This window comes from Mytilus californianus, unplaced genomic scaffold, assembly GCF_021869535.1.
Source record: "Mytilus californianus isolate M0D057914Y unplaced genomic scaffold, xbMytCali1.0.p SCAF_19, whole genome shotgun sequence".
Taxonomy (NCBI): Eukaryota; Metazoa; Mollusca; class Bivalvia; order Mytilida; family Mytilidae; genus Mytilus; species Mytilus californianus.
Window position 1 is genome coordinate 2,963,972 of NW_026262667.1, and position 19,362 is coordinate 2,983,333.

At 31.9% G+C, this 19,362-nt stretch overlaps 1 protein-coding gene across 2 annotated transcripts in view; it reads right to left on the reverse strand.

Moving 5' to 3' along the window:
• The window catches only part of LOC127727074 (uncharacterized), a 149,001-nt gene that overhangs the window by 53,672 nt on the left and 75,967 nt on the right, over nucleotides 1–19,362 (reverse strand). The window lies entirely within an intron of this gene.

Genomic DNA, 19,362 nt, shown 5'->3' on the forward strand with positions numbered 1-19,362 from the left:
TGTACTTGTACATCCCGTCATTCCCATATTGTTCTATGATAATTTTTGTATTATTGTCTTTCATTTTTGCTAATGTGCTTCGTCTAAATGACTTTTTGTGTTTGTTTGATACATATAACGTGGCTCTGTACTTATATACGTCATTGTGTTGTTGTGCTATTGTTAATTTTTGTATTCTTGTATTTCATTTTTTTTTGCTATTGTGCTTCTTTGTATATTTATTTGTTTTTATAGTGATTAAGATTCTAACACAATGTTGTCTTCCGTACCCCTTTTTTGACATTTTTACCTATTATGTCTGTTTGTTTTGTTCACACATTGTTGTCAATATTATGGAATTTGAAGCAACTGTCATACAACTGAGAGGTTTAGCTATAAAGCCAGGGTTAATCCTCCATTTTCTACATAAGAAAATGCATGTACCAAGTTAAGAATATGACAGTTGTTATCAATACGTTTGATATGTTTGAGCTTTTGATTTTGCCATTTGGTTGGGGACTTTCCGTTTTGAATTTTCTTCGGAGTTCAGTATTTTTGTGATTTTACTTTCTACATTACTCTTCTTTGATAGATTTTCAATTTTTTTTATAAATTAAGATTCAAACTCCCTCGCGTAAAGTTGACCTGTTGGTTTTGGCTAATCTTGTTATGTCTCTTATAATTAGGTTATATATTTCTCCCAGTATATACATCAGTGACTTTCAAATGTTTAGTTTCCGGCGTTCCGAGTAATTTAGAAAAGCATTTTGACTGCACTTAATTTATAATTTTTTTTTAAATGTTCTACTGGCATAGAATATAATTATTTGACAATAAAATAGAGATTACCAATAAAATGACATTACGCAACTAACCCAACCTATCTGAACATATCATTACTTAATGCAATGAAACATGGCAAATGCATTTCACTTCTTTACATATATTGTTGTTAACTGTTGCATGGGTGATTTCATTAACAGCCTTTTAAGGGAATGATTAATCCATATGCTTGTAATCACATTCACTGATCATTACTTGGTCATTTGACTTGACCCATATATAGAAAACTACAAAAAATACACAACTCCGAGGAAAATTCAAAACTGAAAGTCTCTAATCAAATGTCAAAATCGAAAGCTCAAGTACATCAAATAATAGATAACAACTGTACATATTTATGGACACGATTATTTACAAAATTAGGCCTGACAAAATACAAATAATAAAAATCTTAATCGAGTTAATGTTTTTTTTTTTAATCTAAAACAAATTTCAAAATCACAAACATGTTGCATGCTTAAGGTGTAAATGACTACTCTATCATATTTGTATAATCTACATCAAGATATCTTTGTTTGTTGCAGATAGGCAGTTCATAATGCACCTATCAGGTAGGAATTTTTCATCTTCACATTAGTATTATATAAAATGCAATGTTTGAGAATGTATCTTAACAAAATTCAGTATAGTTGCACTGTACAAATACCCAAATAAGTTGTTACTATATTTCGTTGCTTTGATTATAATGAAAGAAAATCAAGAATATTCGTTTTTGCAGTAACGCTGCTTTGTTGCGTACTCAGGTAATATATATTTTCAGCGTTTAGCAGTATAGCGGAAAAATACTGTCTTATAAAGTTTCTATCATATTTTGTATGGGCCAATAATGCATGATTTGATAGGTCGTGTGATCTAACGTTTTGTTATGTTTATTTTTTTTCGCGGGAAAATGTTTAGCTGGAATCTTTAGGAACTCGTGATATTAAAATACATGATTTCTGTCATTCTTCACACCTAGAAATTATATGCTATTTACGAAAATAAATTAAGTGTATGAAGTTTTATTACAAATACTAGGTTTAAACTTTTGTGACTATCTAACAAATTTCCAAGGTTGACAATAACCGGTCCCTATAGAGATTTCCAATAAAATGACATACGTACCTAACTCGACGTACGCACGTAACGGGACCGGTTATTGCTAACCTATTAATTTTGTTAAATGCGTCATTCAAGTTTTAACTAAGTATTCCTAAACTATAAAACCCATTCAGGATAAATTTTATCAACATCAAGTATTTCTAAGATGATGAAAAACGAAAGAAATCATGATATTTATATGTCACGTGATTATTGAGATTCCCGCCAAAACTTCACTGTCATAAGACCACGTATATACACGTATCTTTACCTATCATACGATTGATTGGAGTTGTCTTTCATGGTTTTGACCATGACTTTGTTTTCGATATACTTTGCTTATGAACCTTTTATTATTTAATATTTGACATGCTTTTATTTGTCGTTATCAGATTGGTGTCCCTTTTTCCTTTCGTCTCTTAATGTTTTATAATATTTAATTTCCTAGGGTATTTATTATATGACAGAGATTTTTCAAGCAATTTCAGAAATATCGAATTCAAAGTGTTAGTCAGAATTTGTCTCTGTTAAAGTTGATAACTGGGATTGCATCATACTTTATTAAGCATCATTTTAAACAATATCTTCTTCTGCAGTTAATCTTGTTTATTTACAATCTCCGATTTTTTTCCCAAGGGAAAACGTTCGACAAAGGGATGTGTATATTTAAAAATAATTAATACATGTCCTGTACTTTTTTAAATTTTAATAGTTGACATACACTTTTCTTTCAAATAAAAGTCAACTAACATTAAAAAAGAAGAATTTTGTAATTAATAATATAATGATATATGTAAATAAATGTGTACACCAATTCGTTATATAGATTGTAATTTGGAAGGTGTGATTTATTAGCAATTGATGACTAATCTGCATATAAACATTGACCGCTGTGGATAGTAAAATATCAATTAATAGTTCATAGTAATTGGCTAAAAAAATGTCCTGTCCCAGGTATCTCTGATTAAAAGTGGACGAAAATGCCAATTTATATACTTGTTACACTTTTAAGACAACTATATTGCCACTTCAGTCTTTACAGTAATTTTCTTTTTAACACGTACTTTTAATAAGTAAGGCTTGATATTGTCATAGTTGTTTTTGGATTAAGACAACTCTTACTAATCCAACTAGAAGTGGATTCTAAAAGTATCACATATTGATTGAGTTAAGCAAAAATGTTTAGTTTCAATTTTTGTCTCGCATTAGAGGTATATATTTATATATAAAAGTTAAACTCTACGACATATCCATGCATAGGATCACCACTGAAGGTGATATACGGCTGAAAACACATTTTATATCAATAATTACTTTGAATATGTATATATGTGTAAACCAAGCTCTCTGAAGGAAGGTTTTTACAGGTTGTTCTTATGTCGTGCTGTTGCACCACTGTCCAAGGCTTAGGGGGTGGGGGTTGAGCACTCATTCTTTATGTGTCTGTCCCATGTCAGGAGCCTGTGGTTCACTTGTTGTCGTTGGTTCATATCTGTTATATTTCTTTTTTCGTAACTAGTTTTGTTTTAAATCAGGCCGGTAGTTTTCTCAATTGAATTGTTTCATATTTTTCAAGTTGGTTCCATTTATAGTCGACTATACGGTATGGATTTTTCTCATTAATGAAGGCCGTACGGTTGCCTTTCATTGCTTACATCAACTTCATTTCTTATTGGCAATTATGCCATATTTCCTTATTATTTTTTTTTAACTAAATACGTTTAATATTCTCAGGTAATTTTACATTTAAGAATAAGCTTTCAGTACCTGGGAGTACTTGAAGATCGGTATTCTGTGTCTTTCATCATAAAAATGTGATTGTTTTGGGCTTAATTCAATATTGATTAGTTGAGCTATTTCCAACTGAATTTTACAGGTTTTTTTTCTTATATTGTGCTGTTACACCAGAGTGTCGAGCGCTGGTAAACGCGTTTAATCAGGCCAAATTTTATATTGGCTTTCCCAAGTCAGATGCTTTCAATTCAGTGGATGTCGTTGGTTACTTTCTGTCATTTTTGTGTTAATTTTACTCTTGTAAAAATGTTTATTTTCGTTTGAAAAGTTTACATTTTTCAAAGTCAATGCCTTATATACTAGTATCTGATAATACGGTATGAGTATTTGCTTATTGTTGACGACAGCACGAGCCACTGTAGTCGTAATTCACACCATTTGGACTCTGTTTGATAGTTTAACCTCAGGAGTGTAAGGAATAAATCGACAAAAGAATGCATGCTAAGCATACTAATGGTTTTGAAGAGAAAATTAAAAATATTTGTTGAACGGACAGACTGGCGGACGGACAGACAGGATGATTGTAATATGAGTGCGGGTACAATATTTTGTCAGTGTATGTATCGTATATGCTAGTGGTAAGGAAGTCTGGATCAAAACGGGGTAATCTCTACTTGTTAAAAAATATTTTTTACTATTTAGAATATTAATTGCATGCCTACTGGATATCAGTACAATAGCAAGTCACAAGGATAATGGAAGCTGTGGAACACCATTTTACAATAAAAACTAAGCTTTTTGATACAAAGAAACAAGGAGAAAAATCAAACAAATTATGCAACAAAAAGTGATATCAAAACAAAACAAGTGTTGCTAGAATAATAGTATATGCACTTTATATGCACTTAAAGCATAAAATATATGAACAGGTTTTTATTAAATATGGAATTGACTGGTAGCAGGCCAGCCTCGATTATGGGTTCAATTATTTTGTTGGACAATTAGATCCAGCGAATCGCTATCATTTCATCATCCTTAATATATATGTAATATTTGTCGCTGGATATAAGACATACATCAGTATCATCATCATCATCATAAGTATTATAGTTTGAGGCTTAATCTTCGTCGCATTAATTATAGCTTGTAAGTTTTATAGCTTGAGGCTAAATTCTTATCTGATATTTTAGCCAATTTATGTCGAGAACTTATTTTATGCATGCATCTCTTTGCTACATAATTTTTATAAATGTCCAAGTTAAAGCCAATAGAGATCATAGAAGTATGTTTATCAAATGATCATGTCTACTCATGATTAAAACAGTAAGAAAGCGATTGACTCGTCCGACTAAAACGAAGCACAAAAACAGCAATTACTAGTATTTCAAAATAAACTCCATGTACCGATCTTAGAGTATTCACAGCTACTGAACACTATCTTAAAAACAACTACAACTAATAAATACAGAATAATTATGCAGTCTAGAATATTAATCAATTATTTCGTACTGTTACACCAGGCCCGTTAACATGTTTAACCCCGCCACATTATGTATGGATATGAGTGTCAAGTAAGGAGCCTGTAATTCAGTGGTTATCATTTGTTGCTGTGCTTTCGTTCATTTTTTTGTACATTAATTAGGCCGTTAGTTTTATCGTTTTTGTTGTTTTACATTTGTCATTTTGTGGCCTCTTATAGCTGACTATTCAGTATGGGCTTTGCTCATTGTTGAAGGTCGTACAGTGGCCTATAGTTGTTAATTTCTGTGTCATTTGGTCTCTTGTGAAGAGTTGTCTCATTGGTAATAATACTACATCTTCTTTTTTGTACATATCGCAAATTAAGTAAAAGAGTACATAAACACTCTAGAAAAGCAAGACCTTGTGTCATTTCAAAAGCACAGAGTGTCTGTAGGACCATTAGTGTTCATAACTGTATAGCAGATTATAATTATGTAGTTTCTATAAAATGTAATGATAATTTATCAGTAAAAGATACATAATTATTAGTTAGTGGGATCATATATAACTAAATAAATGAATATTTATATTAAAAGAAACATCAGAAACAAGAATATGTGTACATTAGATTACACGCCAGTATCACATTTCCGTGTTAAGTGAGCTCTAAATCCAGGAAAAAATCCAATTCAGTATGTAGTCTTAAACTTCTAAATCTCGTGTGAGATGTCTAATGTTCAAACATTGTTGTTTTTAAAACGTATTTATCAAAGTCAAACGACAATCATTTATTTTTTTTTTGGTGCTATACAATTTGTGGTTATGGCCGGATCCAAGATATTTGAAAGAGGGCGTAGTTCCCGATAATTTAATTTATACTGCCGAGCGAAGTTACGCGAAAAAATAGTGGACGATTTTATACTAAACATTTGTATATAGATAACGTGGAAAATGTGAGATGTTCAAAATTACTTGGCAATCGAAAGGGGGGAGTACGCCCTCTACCCCTGTATCTGCGAAAGCACGTTTAGGTATACATGATCAAAACCTCGTCCCATGCATTATTATAGTTAAAGACTAAAAAGCACTTTTTGATAAATGTATCAATGATATGAATTTCTGCCCACGTCAAATTATCTTGAATTAAATTATAGAAAATTTTTTTTTTTTAAAGTTAGTCGCGTACACCTTTTACATTCGGATGTGTTGGAATCCACTTTTTAAACGTTAAAACTTATAAAAACAAAAAAAGAGGTAACCTTCTCGCTTCGGATTTCATTATTTTAATATTTTCATGCTAAATATTTACTTGGTAGTTTTTTAAATTCATATGTTGTGAAGAACTGAAATATTGGTCAAGTGAAATGACAAGAAATGATGGGTGTATTTGATTACAAGTTGCTAGCTTACTTATTCCATTAAAAATTTGTTTGTCAATAAAATCATTAAAAATTTAAAAACAAAATATTTAAAGATTAAAAAAATTCGTTGGGGTTGATTTTTACATTAAGTCTATATCAGCAAAAAATGCGTGTTGAAAGAGCAAAATATGCATGCAGTGTATGCTCCCCTCCGTCATGCTTCAATGCAATAGGACGATATACGTTTGAGTTAGGTCGGTTGTGTCGAGTAAAGTCATTTTATTGGAAATCTCTATTAGGTCGTTAAGACGAGTTACGAACGTATGTCGTTTTATTGGAGATCTCTACTAAATATTTGAAAATATCCAATCCATATCCACAATCTCTGTAAAATATACAGATGTGGTACGATTGCCATTGCGACAACTATCCATCAGAGATCTCAAGGCGTAAATTTTAGCCTAAAATTCGCCTTTATCAATGACCTAAAACCATTCATCATATAAGCATAGAAAATGAAAAAAAATCTATTGAAAAATCAAAGAATACAAACATCAAAAAAATAAATCTGATATAGAATAACAACCACTGGATTACATTCTTCATAGGACTGACATATGTATACTGTGGCAGGGTGTCCATTAATTAAGTAACATGACACAGTTCTGTCCGCACACCATAATAATAAACTAAAAAACTCAGTAATAAGGGCTGTACTCGTAAGACTGATATAAAGCAAAACAAAGAAACCATTAAAGACAAAGAGTGTCAATCTAAGAAAAAAAAAAAGAACAACATACCTATGAGATAAAATTATAATTTTGGGTCCTCAATGCTCTTCAACTTTGTACTTGTTTGGCTTTATAACTATTTTGATCTGATCGTCACTGATGAGCCTTATGTAGACAAAACGCGCGTCTGGCGTATTAAATTATAAGCCTGGTACCTTTTGATAGCTATTATTTGTGTGTGTCTCTGTCCTGTACGTTCTCCCATTTATTTGTATTGTAGTCCTGTCATGTAATCTTGTTATTTCAATGTTATATTTAACATTGTCATAAAAGCGGAAGGTTTGGCTAGCTACAACACCAGGTTCAACCCACTATTTTTTTTTCTTTAAATGTCCTGTACCAATTCAGAAAAATTACCATTGTTATATTACAGTTCGTTTCTGTGTGTGTTGCATTTTAGTGTTGAGTTTCTGTTGTGTAGTTGTTCTCCTCTTATATTTGATGTGTTTCCCTCAGTTTTAGTTTGTAACCCGGATTTGTTTTTTGCTCAATCGATTAATGAATTTCGAATAGCGGTATACTACTGTTGCCTTTTTTATATACCTATATAGACTAAACAAGTATTCATCATTTTAACCTTTGAATTAAAGAAACCACACTTAAAGGGACTTATTAGAGATATAGAACTCATACCCTGAATAGTAAAGTTAAATATTCCCCCACAGTATATGATTAAACTCTTTTTAATGCAATGAAGGCGTTTCGTTTGGTCAAATAACTCCTCTTGTAATTAAGTTGAAATGTTAGATTTTTGAGAATCTGATGAAGATAAATCCGTAAAAGCGCTTCGGACGCATAAATTTGATAAAATTTTATTTTTCATCTACTAGAATTGTTCGAAAACGTTGCAGGGGGACTATTGGTCGACGACTTTTTCCTTTGCTCTGCAGTTAGTGCATTTGTCACTGACAGGATTCATAACATACTTATACATCCCGTCATTGTGTTATTGTTCTATGATAATTTTTGGCTTTCATCTTTGCTAATGTGCTTCGTCTATATGACTTTTTGTGTTTCTTTGATACATATAACGTGGCTCTGTACTTATTCACGTCATTGTGTTATTGTGCTATTGTTAATTTTTGTATTCTTGTATTTCATTCTTTTTTGCTATTGTGCTTCTTTGTAGATTTATTTGTTTTTTTAGTGATTATGATTATAACACAATGTTGTCTTCCGTACCCCTTTTTTGACATTTTTACCTATTATGTCTGTTTGTTTTGTTCACACATTGTTGTCAATATTATGGAATTTGAAGCAACTGTCATACAACTGAGAGGTTTAGCTATAAAGCCAGGGTTAATCCACCATTTTCTACATAAGAAAATGCATGTACCAAGTTAAGAATATGACAGTTGTTATCAATACGTCTGATATGTTTGAGCTTTTGATTTTGCCATTTGGTTGGGGACTTTCCGTTTTGAATTTTCTTCGGAGTTCAGTATTTTTGTGATTTTACTTTCTACATTACTCTTCGTTGATAGATTTTCAATTTTTTTTATAAATTAAGATTCAAACTCCCTCGCGTAAAGTTGACCTGTTGGTTTTGGCTAATCTTGTTATGTCTCTTATAATTAGGTTATATATTTCTCCCAGTATATACATCAGTGACTTTCAAATGTTTAGTTTCCGGCGTTCCGAGTAATTTAGAAAAGCATTTTGACTGCACTTAATTTATAATTTTTTTTTAAATGTTCTACTGGCATAGAACATAATTATTTGACAATAAAATAGAGATTACCAATAAAATGACATTACGCAACTAACCCAACCTATCTGAACATATCATTACTTAATGCAATGAAACATGGCAAATGCATTTCACTTCTTTACATATATTGTTGTTAACTGTTGCATGGGTGATTTCATTAACAGCCTTTTAAGGGAATGATTAATCCATATGCTTGTAATCACATTCACTGATCATTACTTGGTCATTTGACTTGACCCATATATAGAAAACTACCAAAAATACACAACTCCGAGGAAAATTCAAAACTGAAAGTCTCTAATCAAATGTCAAAATCGAAAGCTCAAGTACATCAAATAATAGATAACAACTGTACATATTTATGGACACGATTATTTACAAAATTAGGCCTGACAAAATACAAATAATAAAAATCTTAATCGAGTTAATGTTTTTTTTTTAATCTAAAACAAATTTCAAAATCACAAACATGTTGCATGCTTAAGGTGTAAATGACTACTCTATCATATTTGTATAATCTACATCAAGATATCTTTGTTTGTTGCAGATAGGCAGTTCATAATGCACCTATCAGGTAGGAATTTTTCATCTTCACATTAGTATTATATAAAATGCAATGTTTGAGAATGTATCTTAACAAAATTCAGTATAGTTGCACTGTACAAATACCCAAATAAGTTGTTACTATATTTCGTTGCTTTGATTATAATGAAAGAAATCAAGAGTATTCGTTTTCGCAGTAACGATGCTTTGTTGCGTACTCAGGTAATATATTTTTCAGCGTTTTGCAGTATAGCGGAAAAATACTGTCTTATAAAGTTTCTATCATATTTTGTATGGGTCAATAATGCATGATTTGATAGGTCGTGTGACCTAACGTTTTGTTATGTTTATTTTTTTTCGCGGGAAAATGTTTAGCTGGAATCTTTAGGAACTCGTGATATTAAAATACATGATTTCTGTCATTCTTCACACCTAGAAATTATATGCTATTTACGAAAATAAATTAAGTGTATGAAGTTTTATTACAAATACTAGGTTTAAACTTTTGTGACCATCTAACAAATTTCCAAGGTTGACAATAACCGGTCCCATTAGGTCGTTAAGACGAGTTACGAACGTATGTCGTTTTATTGGAGATCTCTACTAAATATTTGAAAATATCCAATACATATCCACAATCTCTGTAAAATATAGAGATGTGGTACGATTGCCATTGCGACAACTATTCATCAGAGATCTCAAGGCGTAAATTTTAGCCTAAATTTCGCCTTTATCAATGACCTAAAACCATTCATCATATAAGCATAGAAAATGAAAAAAAATCTATTGAAAAATCAAAGAATACAAACATGAAAAAAATAAATCTGATATAGAATAACAACCACTGGATTACATGCTTCATAGGACTGACATATGTATACTGTGGCAGGGTGTCCATTAATTAAGTAACATGACACAGTACTGTCCGCACACCATAATAATAAACTATAAAACTCAGTAATAAGGGCTGTACTCGTAAGACTGATATAAAGCAAAACAAAGAAACCATTAAAGACAAAAAGTGTCAATCTAAGAAAAAACAAAAGTACAACATACCTATGAGATAAAATTATAATTGTAAGGACTTGAAGTAAACTCTTTAACGCTCTTGATTTAAAATAATTCAAAGGAAAAAAACATAAGACAAAATTGAGAATGGAAATTGGGAATGTGTCAAAGCGACAACAACCCGACCAAAGAGGGGGTTGTCACAAACTGGTAATGTTTATTTGAAACTAATTATATAATTCAATTTTTCTTTAATGCATATATACTTTGAAATGTCAAAAGAGAAATGAATTTTCTAAATTTCATTTTGAATAAAGTCTTAAAGATAATCTGAAACATTTGTTAATCAATGTTGAATGAAGATTTCTAAATCTTTACAATTTGATTTTAGATTTTAGTCAGACTCCTGACTTAGGACAGGTTTAAACGTTTGAATAGGTACCAACATTCACCCTTATCTGAGGCAATAGTGTAACATCACAACATAAAAAGACACACTATAAAATATTAATTGAAATGGCTTAACTCTATCAAAAGAAATATTAACACAAGTGAACATACAATGAACGAATAAATTTGATCTATGATACAATATAAATACAAAATCAATAAAATTAGGGGTGAATAAATATAGGCAACAGTAGTATACCGCTGTGAGATGTTAACAAATTTCATAAAATCAACAATAACCTAGAACAAAAATCCGCCATTTACAATAATATACACAGTAAATGAAAATAATTTTGTTATTAGGTATACCGTTTAAATGGACAAAGGAAATATTTTTACAAAATACATAATTTTTTTGTTCATAGTAAGAAGATTTGAAAGTCATACCAAACAACTATTAAAGCTGCTATATAGACGAGATATAACCCTGAATAAGTAAACATTAAATAACAAATACATGTAAGCATTACAAATAGTATCAACAAGTCAAATTAAAAAGAAAGTACGATTCGATAGTACTGGCAGTTACTGACAGCTATTTAAAAGCAAAAAACAATTACTAAAAAAACATCATGCATCAGAGACTAAAATCAACTAAAACACTTCCCAGGGATTTAGTATGTTAACGTCATGGACAGTCAAAGAAGACATGACTTGTGCTTTGCCAAAAATAAATGTAACGACTGTCAGTAGGATAGTTAGGAGTTAACCTCATTATAGAAAAAAATGAACGTGGATGTGTCTTTATACATCCCGTTTGAAAACAATACAAATTTAGTTATGTTTTAATTTGCTGATGACAAAATCGATATTTGTGCCAATGTAAACTATATTCAAAGATCTAATGACAACATTGGTAAGATAACCTTTAATAATAAAAGAGGTCGAAAGATACTAGAGGGACAGTCAAACCCATAGATAAAAAATAAACCCACAACGCCATGGCTAAAAAAAAAAAAAAAACAAACGAATTATAGAACACAAGACACAACATAGAAAACTAAAGACTAAGCAACACGAACCCCACCAAAAGCTGGGGGTGATCTCAGGTGCTCCGGAAGGCTAATCAGATCTTGCTCCACATGTGGCACCCGTCGTGTTGCTCATGTTATTACAAACCTGGTAAATAGTCTAATTCGGTAGGTTACATTCGTGAAAAGGGAATGGGATTGTAGTTACGACATAAGAAACATATCCGATATCATCTGTGAAACGGATATTCCATAACGTTCAACCAACTCGTTATGGCGTCTGTAAAATTTACGAAGGAATTTACGATAATAAGTTTGTTTAAAGGTTTGATGAGTTTTCAAAGATCGCATAGTGATTCCGCGCTTTTAGTACAATATTACCGTAAAATTTAGGATGTGAAATACCGTTTTTAATAAGCTATCTACAGGTACAGCCAAATTTACTAATCAAATCTTTATATCTATGAAGGAATTTAGTAAAAGTTGTAAGTAATTTTTCGCAATTTAGCATTTGCAGGTGCAATACTGCTATCGGTAACAGGATAGACAAAAAGGTAACAGGATAGAACTTAATATAGTGATATATCATTAACGTACGTTCCTGTTACCAATGAAATAAAGACAAAAGTAAACCAACGTGCGAGGGATTAACTTGATGTCGGGTTTATTTGAAAGAGAGAACAAATGCTGATCATTATGAATTCCTATCTTAGAATTGCATTACTGGTGGTTATATTTATAACCTTTGAAAACCAATTTTTAGAGGCATTTTTCAGTACAACATGGAAAATTGGCAAATAATTTATTATTTCGCAGAATTAATATATACAGAAGTTTTTACTCTTGAAAACCATCTTATTGGCTACGAAAAACAAGCATAAAATTTTATCGAAACCTTTTCTAAATAACCCTAAATTTCGTTTGAACATGGTAACAGGACAGACAAAATTTTCACCACCTATCAAAAAATGTTTCAATATATTCTTGTATGACATTATCAAGATTGCATCTTTTTATATGTTGTTCTATAAGTACTGTTTGTTTTGATTTGCTTATGACGAGGGTTGTTTGGATAAGTAACTTTAAATCAATTCTGTAATTTCAAAATTCGGCATTTTTTTTAAAATGACCTATATGTTACATGCATGCATTTTATACCTGAATGATTTTTTATCTTTGATACGACCCTTCTATTTCTGATGTAAACTGTAGGTGTCAATAGTCGGTGTCGAGAGTTGTTGAAAAGGTCTAATAAGAAACAAGAATGTGTCCATAGTACACGGATACCACAATCGCACTATCATTTTCTATGTTCAGTGGACCGTGAAATTGGGACCAAAACTCTAATTTGGCATAAATAATTAGATTGATTGATTGTTGGTTGCTTAACGTCCAGTGGCTAAATAATTAGAAAGATCATATCATAGGAAACATGTGTACTAAGTTTCAAGTTGATTGAACTTCAACTTTATCAAAAACTATCTTGACCAAAAACTTTAACCAGAAGCGGGACAAACGGACGAACGAACGAACGAACGAACGGGCGGACGAACGAACGAACGAACAGACGGACGGACGAACAGACGCACAGACCAGAAAGAATAATGCCCATAAATGGGGCAAAAAAATCTTATTAATATGTTCAAAATGAGAAAAATTACCAATTTCGGAAACCAGGCGATAGTCAAATTATCTGTTTGTTTACCAGTGGCGATGCTCCTACAGGGGAATTCCCAATTTTGCCATGTGATCATTTCCTGAAAATGAAAATGAAAGTGAAAGTTGAAAGGCGATATAAAATATTATCGCTATTTTACGAAATTTCCTTTGATCTTGCTGACTGATAATTTCCTTTCTCAGCGGAGTCGAGCGATATGAAAAATTATCGCTAGAAACTAAGGGGGCACGTGGCGTTGTCAATGAAATTGACATGAAATTAACAACGTCGTCATTGATTGTTCGGTTGACAAGACCATATACCTACAGCTGAAAGATTCCACATTTAATCAGCAATTTGTAGATATGCACAGGTTTTCATTGCAAGTGTCAAATGATATGTGTTTAAAAGAGCTAGGACATTCAGAGAATTGCATACAGATATTGTACATAGTGGATGTGATTTTGTGTCCTTTTTTCATGGATATGGCAAAAAAACCTTTTTCGACATATTTCGTCAAAATGCCAACTTCATATCGAGTGATCTTTCAATTTGCAATAAGGATAACATCAAAGGATTATGTGCTTTTTCCGCCTCATTCACTGTGTATTTTGCAAAACACCGTGCAGCATTCCAGCCTGCCAATTCAGTGAAGGAAATGTATGACAACATTTTATGTAAGTGACTTGGATAAACACCTAGCACTAGTTAAGAAATTCCGTGAGAGCATGTGGGAACGTGTTGTATCAGAGGTTGAAATGATTCCAAATGCAGAGGCATTAAAATTGCATTGGTTAAGATGCAGCACTAATTTTATGTCACTTCCAGATATTAAATGTTTTGGATGGAATATAATAAATGGAGATGTTACAGTTGTTTGGGACTCTGAAGGGAATGTGCAAAAAGTGAATGATACCATACAGTGGTATACCAAAGATTGGTCATGTAAAAATGATTGTACAACATTGAGATGTAGTTGTAAAAAATCAGCCAACAAATACTGCTCACCAGGTTGCAAGTGTGTCAACTGTGTTAAATTACCAAATAATGTGCATCAGAATATTGCAGATAATCTAGATTCAGATTTAGAAGAAAGTGAACTTAAAGAGAACATTTCCTATGATTCTGATTCCCAAACCGACCATAATGAAATTGTAATGGATACATCTGGAAATACAACCACTAACTACATTAACTACTGGGACACTTTTGAGAATTACAGTTTTTGCCTTACCTACAGACTGATGTACTTTTTAATATTTCACACATATAATCTATTAATTTTGTGGTCTTTCATTCATATTATCAATAAGCTTGATTGTCAAGTAAGTGTAACATATTTTCCCCAATTAAAATCAATAGAATTGTAATGATTTTTTAAATTATGAAAAAGTGTTTTTTATTAACCCTAAAATTTATAGAATCGTTTAAAAACAAAAAAATCCATTGAGTCCCCTAAAATAATAAAAGTAGGCCTCTAGTAGCCCTAAAAAATTTGGAAATAATTCCAACTTGTCTTTAAATAACAGGGCCACCCACTTTTTGACTAAAAATCATTTGGCTCTTAATTTTTGATGAAATATTCATTTTTTGCTGAAAAAAATATAACACTTTTGATATATGGGAATTAATTTATTGGCTTGACAAACACTATTTTTGATCATTGAGATGTAATGATCCTTACCAGTTGATTTTTTGAAGAGTAAAGGCTGTCAGATAGATAATAAAAAATACATATCACTATAATTTTTAATGATCAAATATGTAAACCCCCTTTTTTGGATCATGTGAAGAATTGTACTAAAAAACTTGTATTTGTAAACTTTTAGAGAAAACTGTTTAAAATCAGAACAATAATTTTTTTTCCTAATAACATTCTTACATAAAATGAATTTCAGTTTTGAAGATATAGAAAAAGTTTTGCATCTCCCTTTTTAACCTCTTTTATTGTCCTTATCATTTCTTTGCATAATATATTTTTTATTATTAAATGAGCAAATCAGCCTTAAATACGGTTAAATAAGCATGTGCAATACTGATGACGTTGCCCTGTCAATATAAATCAAGAGTTAATACTGTAAATTCAGAAATTATTGCGTGCATTTATTATTGCGATTTTGTCATTTTAGACTAAAATGCGATTTTAATTTTTGCGTTATTGAGAAAAATCCTGTTTAATTCATATAAAAAATTTCAAAATGCGAGTTTATATTATTGCGATTATAACCATGTCGCATTTTTCGCAATAATAAAAACATCGCAATAATTTCTGAATTTACAGTATTGCTTTTCGGACAGGGCCGATACGGAAAAAAAGCCCATGGGCTAATACGGGGCGTTCACTTCCGGTTTCAATTTTCTTACGCCTTACGAATATATATACTTAACTTTGAACGTATCGTTATGCATAAAAAACATTGGCATTATACTGTTTTAACTTAAAATCATAAAATAAAAAGTTAAAATGATGTTCAGTGTTTTGTAACGTCTTGAAGTCTTGAAACGGAAATATTTCACAGCCTTTTCGAGTACGACTTTCGATTGTTGACACTGTTTCATTTCCGTTTATCAATCATCAGAACAAGTAAGGGGAAACAACTCCTTACTATAATGCAAACGCCATGTTTATGCGGGGAAGATAAAGTTTTGTGTTTACAAAAAGGTTGATTTAGCGGATCGTACATATCAGAATGACACGTAAGTCTGCCACATAGTATTTCATAACATGGTCTTTTGATCTATCTAAATGACAATAATAATCGTACTGTAAAAACTCTTTAAACCAGACGGCCAAAAAGTTGTGCTATTGAAAAATATCGAAAGAAAATCGCAAGGTACTTGCGAATTCAATTTTTTTCAAGAATATGACATAAAAAGATAAACTTTTCAAATATTTGACATAATATCCATTACAAATGATTGATAAAGTTATAATACACGATATTGAATGACAAAAAAAAATCAATCAACAAAATAACGAGTTTGCAGTTGCATGTGGGGGGGGGGGGGGGTCGGGGATCGGGTTCTTTAAATTAAATTAAAGTACAGTAAAGTAATCTTTATTTAAAGTCGGGTTGCATATATATAAATATTAATAGCAAGGAACATGAGCTCTTAATTAAAGCTCTTTAAGAATTGTATGTCAATAAATACGTTACCATCATAAATTCTGAGTACATCCATCTGCGCAAGTCTGACAGGTGGAAAACCCCAAATAAAAATATCATCCAATGAGAAGAGGGATGACCATTTAATTTCCGCCTGAGCATCGAGACACACGTGTTACAACTTACAGAGAAGACTTTTAAGTTTTTTGTTTTTTCGATAATGAATATTGTAAGTATCCCCATACCATTGTTTATTTATTATTGTTGTTATGATATTATATTTTATAAGTATTTCACTTCATACTTATTTAATTATGGAGTTTAATGCTTCCAGTCTTTTCGAGGCCATTACAGGTAATGATGTTTTCTTAGACGGTTCGTCAACCTTCTGTTCCTGTGTCTATCTCTTCTTCTGTAATTGGTCATTCTTCTACCAATTCCAGTAAGGATCCTGAGGCTGAAGATACTCCTTCTACTTTGAAGGATCTTAGAGATTCTGTTTATACCATTATGAGAGACGTCAACAAGGTACCATTTTAGTCTCCTGCCAGACCCAAGAGACTTACCTCTACTTTCGAGGTTTCATGTGATCTGTCTATAGACAACGCTAAGTCACATACTAGTTTTCCACAATCCAACCATATGTCTACTTCTCTGCAGATCATCAATGATGGGATTGTGGCTAATGAGTCCCAATTTTCTCAAGTGAGTGGTTTTGGGCTTGCTTCATTTACTAAGCAGTTCCGTTCTAAGGATTATAATATCTTTGATTCTACCTTGGGTAAATTGGTACCTAAATGTGACAAGGTTTTTTCATCTTCGATTGCTTCTAAACCTGCCGATGGACTGCGTCTTTCTCAGTCTGTTTGGTCCAAAACAGAGAACCTTCTCAGGAATGCCTCTCATGTTTTAGGCACTGCTGAACACTTTTTATCTGCAGTTGCTCCAGTACTGAAAGTCTCTTCTCTTCCACCAGAGGCCAAGCCTTTTCTATTACAGGTGGACAAGGCTTTGGGTGCCTCTCAGTTGTTGATTATGGGTTCTATATCCAACTGCACTTTATCCAAAAGAGCTAAAATTTTGGATAAAACAAAGGTTTCGGATAATTTTAAGGATGCTTTAATTAAGTCTCCTTTAGATGATAAGATTTTCGGGTTGTCACTTAATGAAGTACAAAAGCATCTCTATCAAACCCCAGCTCCAGTGAAGGTGAATGTATCTCTTTCTGGAAATAATTCTAAACGAGGTAGTTATTCTTCCGCTAGAGGCTCATCTTATAATTCTCAAGAGAAGAAAAGGAAAATGACTAATGATGGAGGCAATAAACCTAAGAAGTCTTCATTCCCTAAGTCTAAACCTAACAGTTTTAAGAGAGGTGGCAAGAGGGCCAATCCCTCTTCCTAGGAAAGTGCCCCCTCGTACGTTACTGTCTGAACCCAATCCATAGATGTACTACAAAACTCCTCTTTCTCAATTGCCAGTAGGGGGGAGGTTAACTCCTTTTCTAACAAAATGGACAAGTATTACCTCAGATTGTTGGGTTCTGTCAGTAATTCGAGGGGGATTGACTCTTCAATTCAAAGAACAACCTCCTCTTTACAATTGGTTTTAATAAATAACTGTTATTAAATACATATTTTTCTCTTTCGGAACATGGAATAAAACAATTACTGTCTTTTGTTTCGGTAAATATGTGGTTTAATTGACTTTTGAAAAACCTAATGACATTCACTTCGGACGTTGGCCTCAGTGAATATTCAGTTTTTCAAAAGTCAATAAAACCACATATTTACCTCATCAAAAGACAGTAATTGTATAATATTCCACTTGACGCCATTCATTATCATTATTTATTTTACCGTTATTCTATACAGTGAAGTGTTTTTCTTCTACTGGTTTATATTACACCTCCTTTAATTTCCCTCGATCGAAATTAGAAAAAAAATGGCAGGTGATGTTTTTCAACCAAACACTTGTGCTTGTCAGGATATCTTTAACGGTAAATAATATTAAATCAAATGTTCCTGTTGTGATAGATATTGTTAAATTAACTCCGTAATTGTTAGTCACGGGACAGTTTTGAGCTTATTCTGTATCTTTCTATAACAAAAGACAAGTTGATTTATAGTTGGTATAGAAATATTGACTTCTCTTGATCTCTCCAGTCCGACAGTATACCCTTGCTAAAGGGGTGTGTCAGTTTGTCTGTTCGGCTGCTTTTATAACAACTATTATACCAGATATAAATAAAAACTTGAAACAGCAAATTTTGTCCCTTAGACCCCGTTCACACTAGGACATTTAGATCAATTTAAATTAGATCGGTTCACTTAAGTGACTGCCGTCGTTGTACGCTTATGATTTATTGCCACTCAATGCAGATTTTTGTTTCTGTTCTTCTCCCCTCCTCCTAGTATGGTTGGATAGGATATAATGTAACCCCTAATGTGGACTACGTTATTTTATGTTCAAAAAGATTAAATGCAAAGAAAAAAATAAGGAAAGAAATGCTGAAATTTACGCTTGAAAATTAAATTTATAAATATTGGTAAACTACCTGAGATAATTATCAACTGAAGACTGTCATGCATATTTACGACGAGATGTAAAGTGGATCAAAAGCAAGCAAATCATAACAATTTTAGAGCATCACTTTAATAAGATGG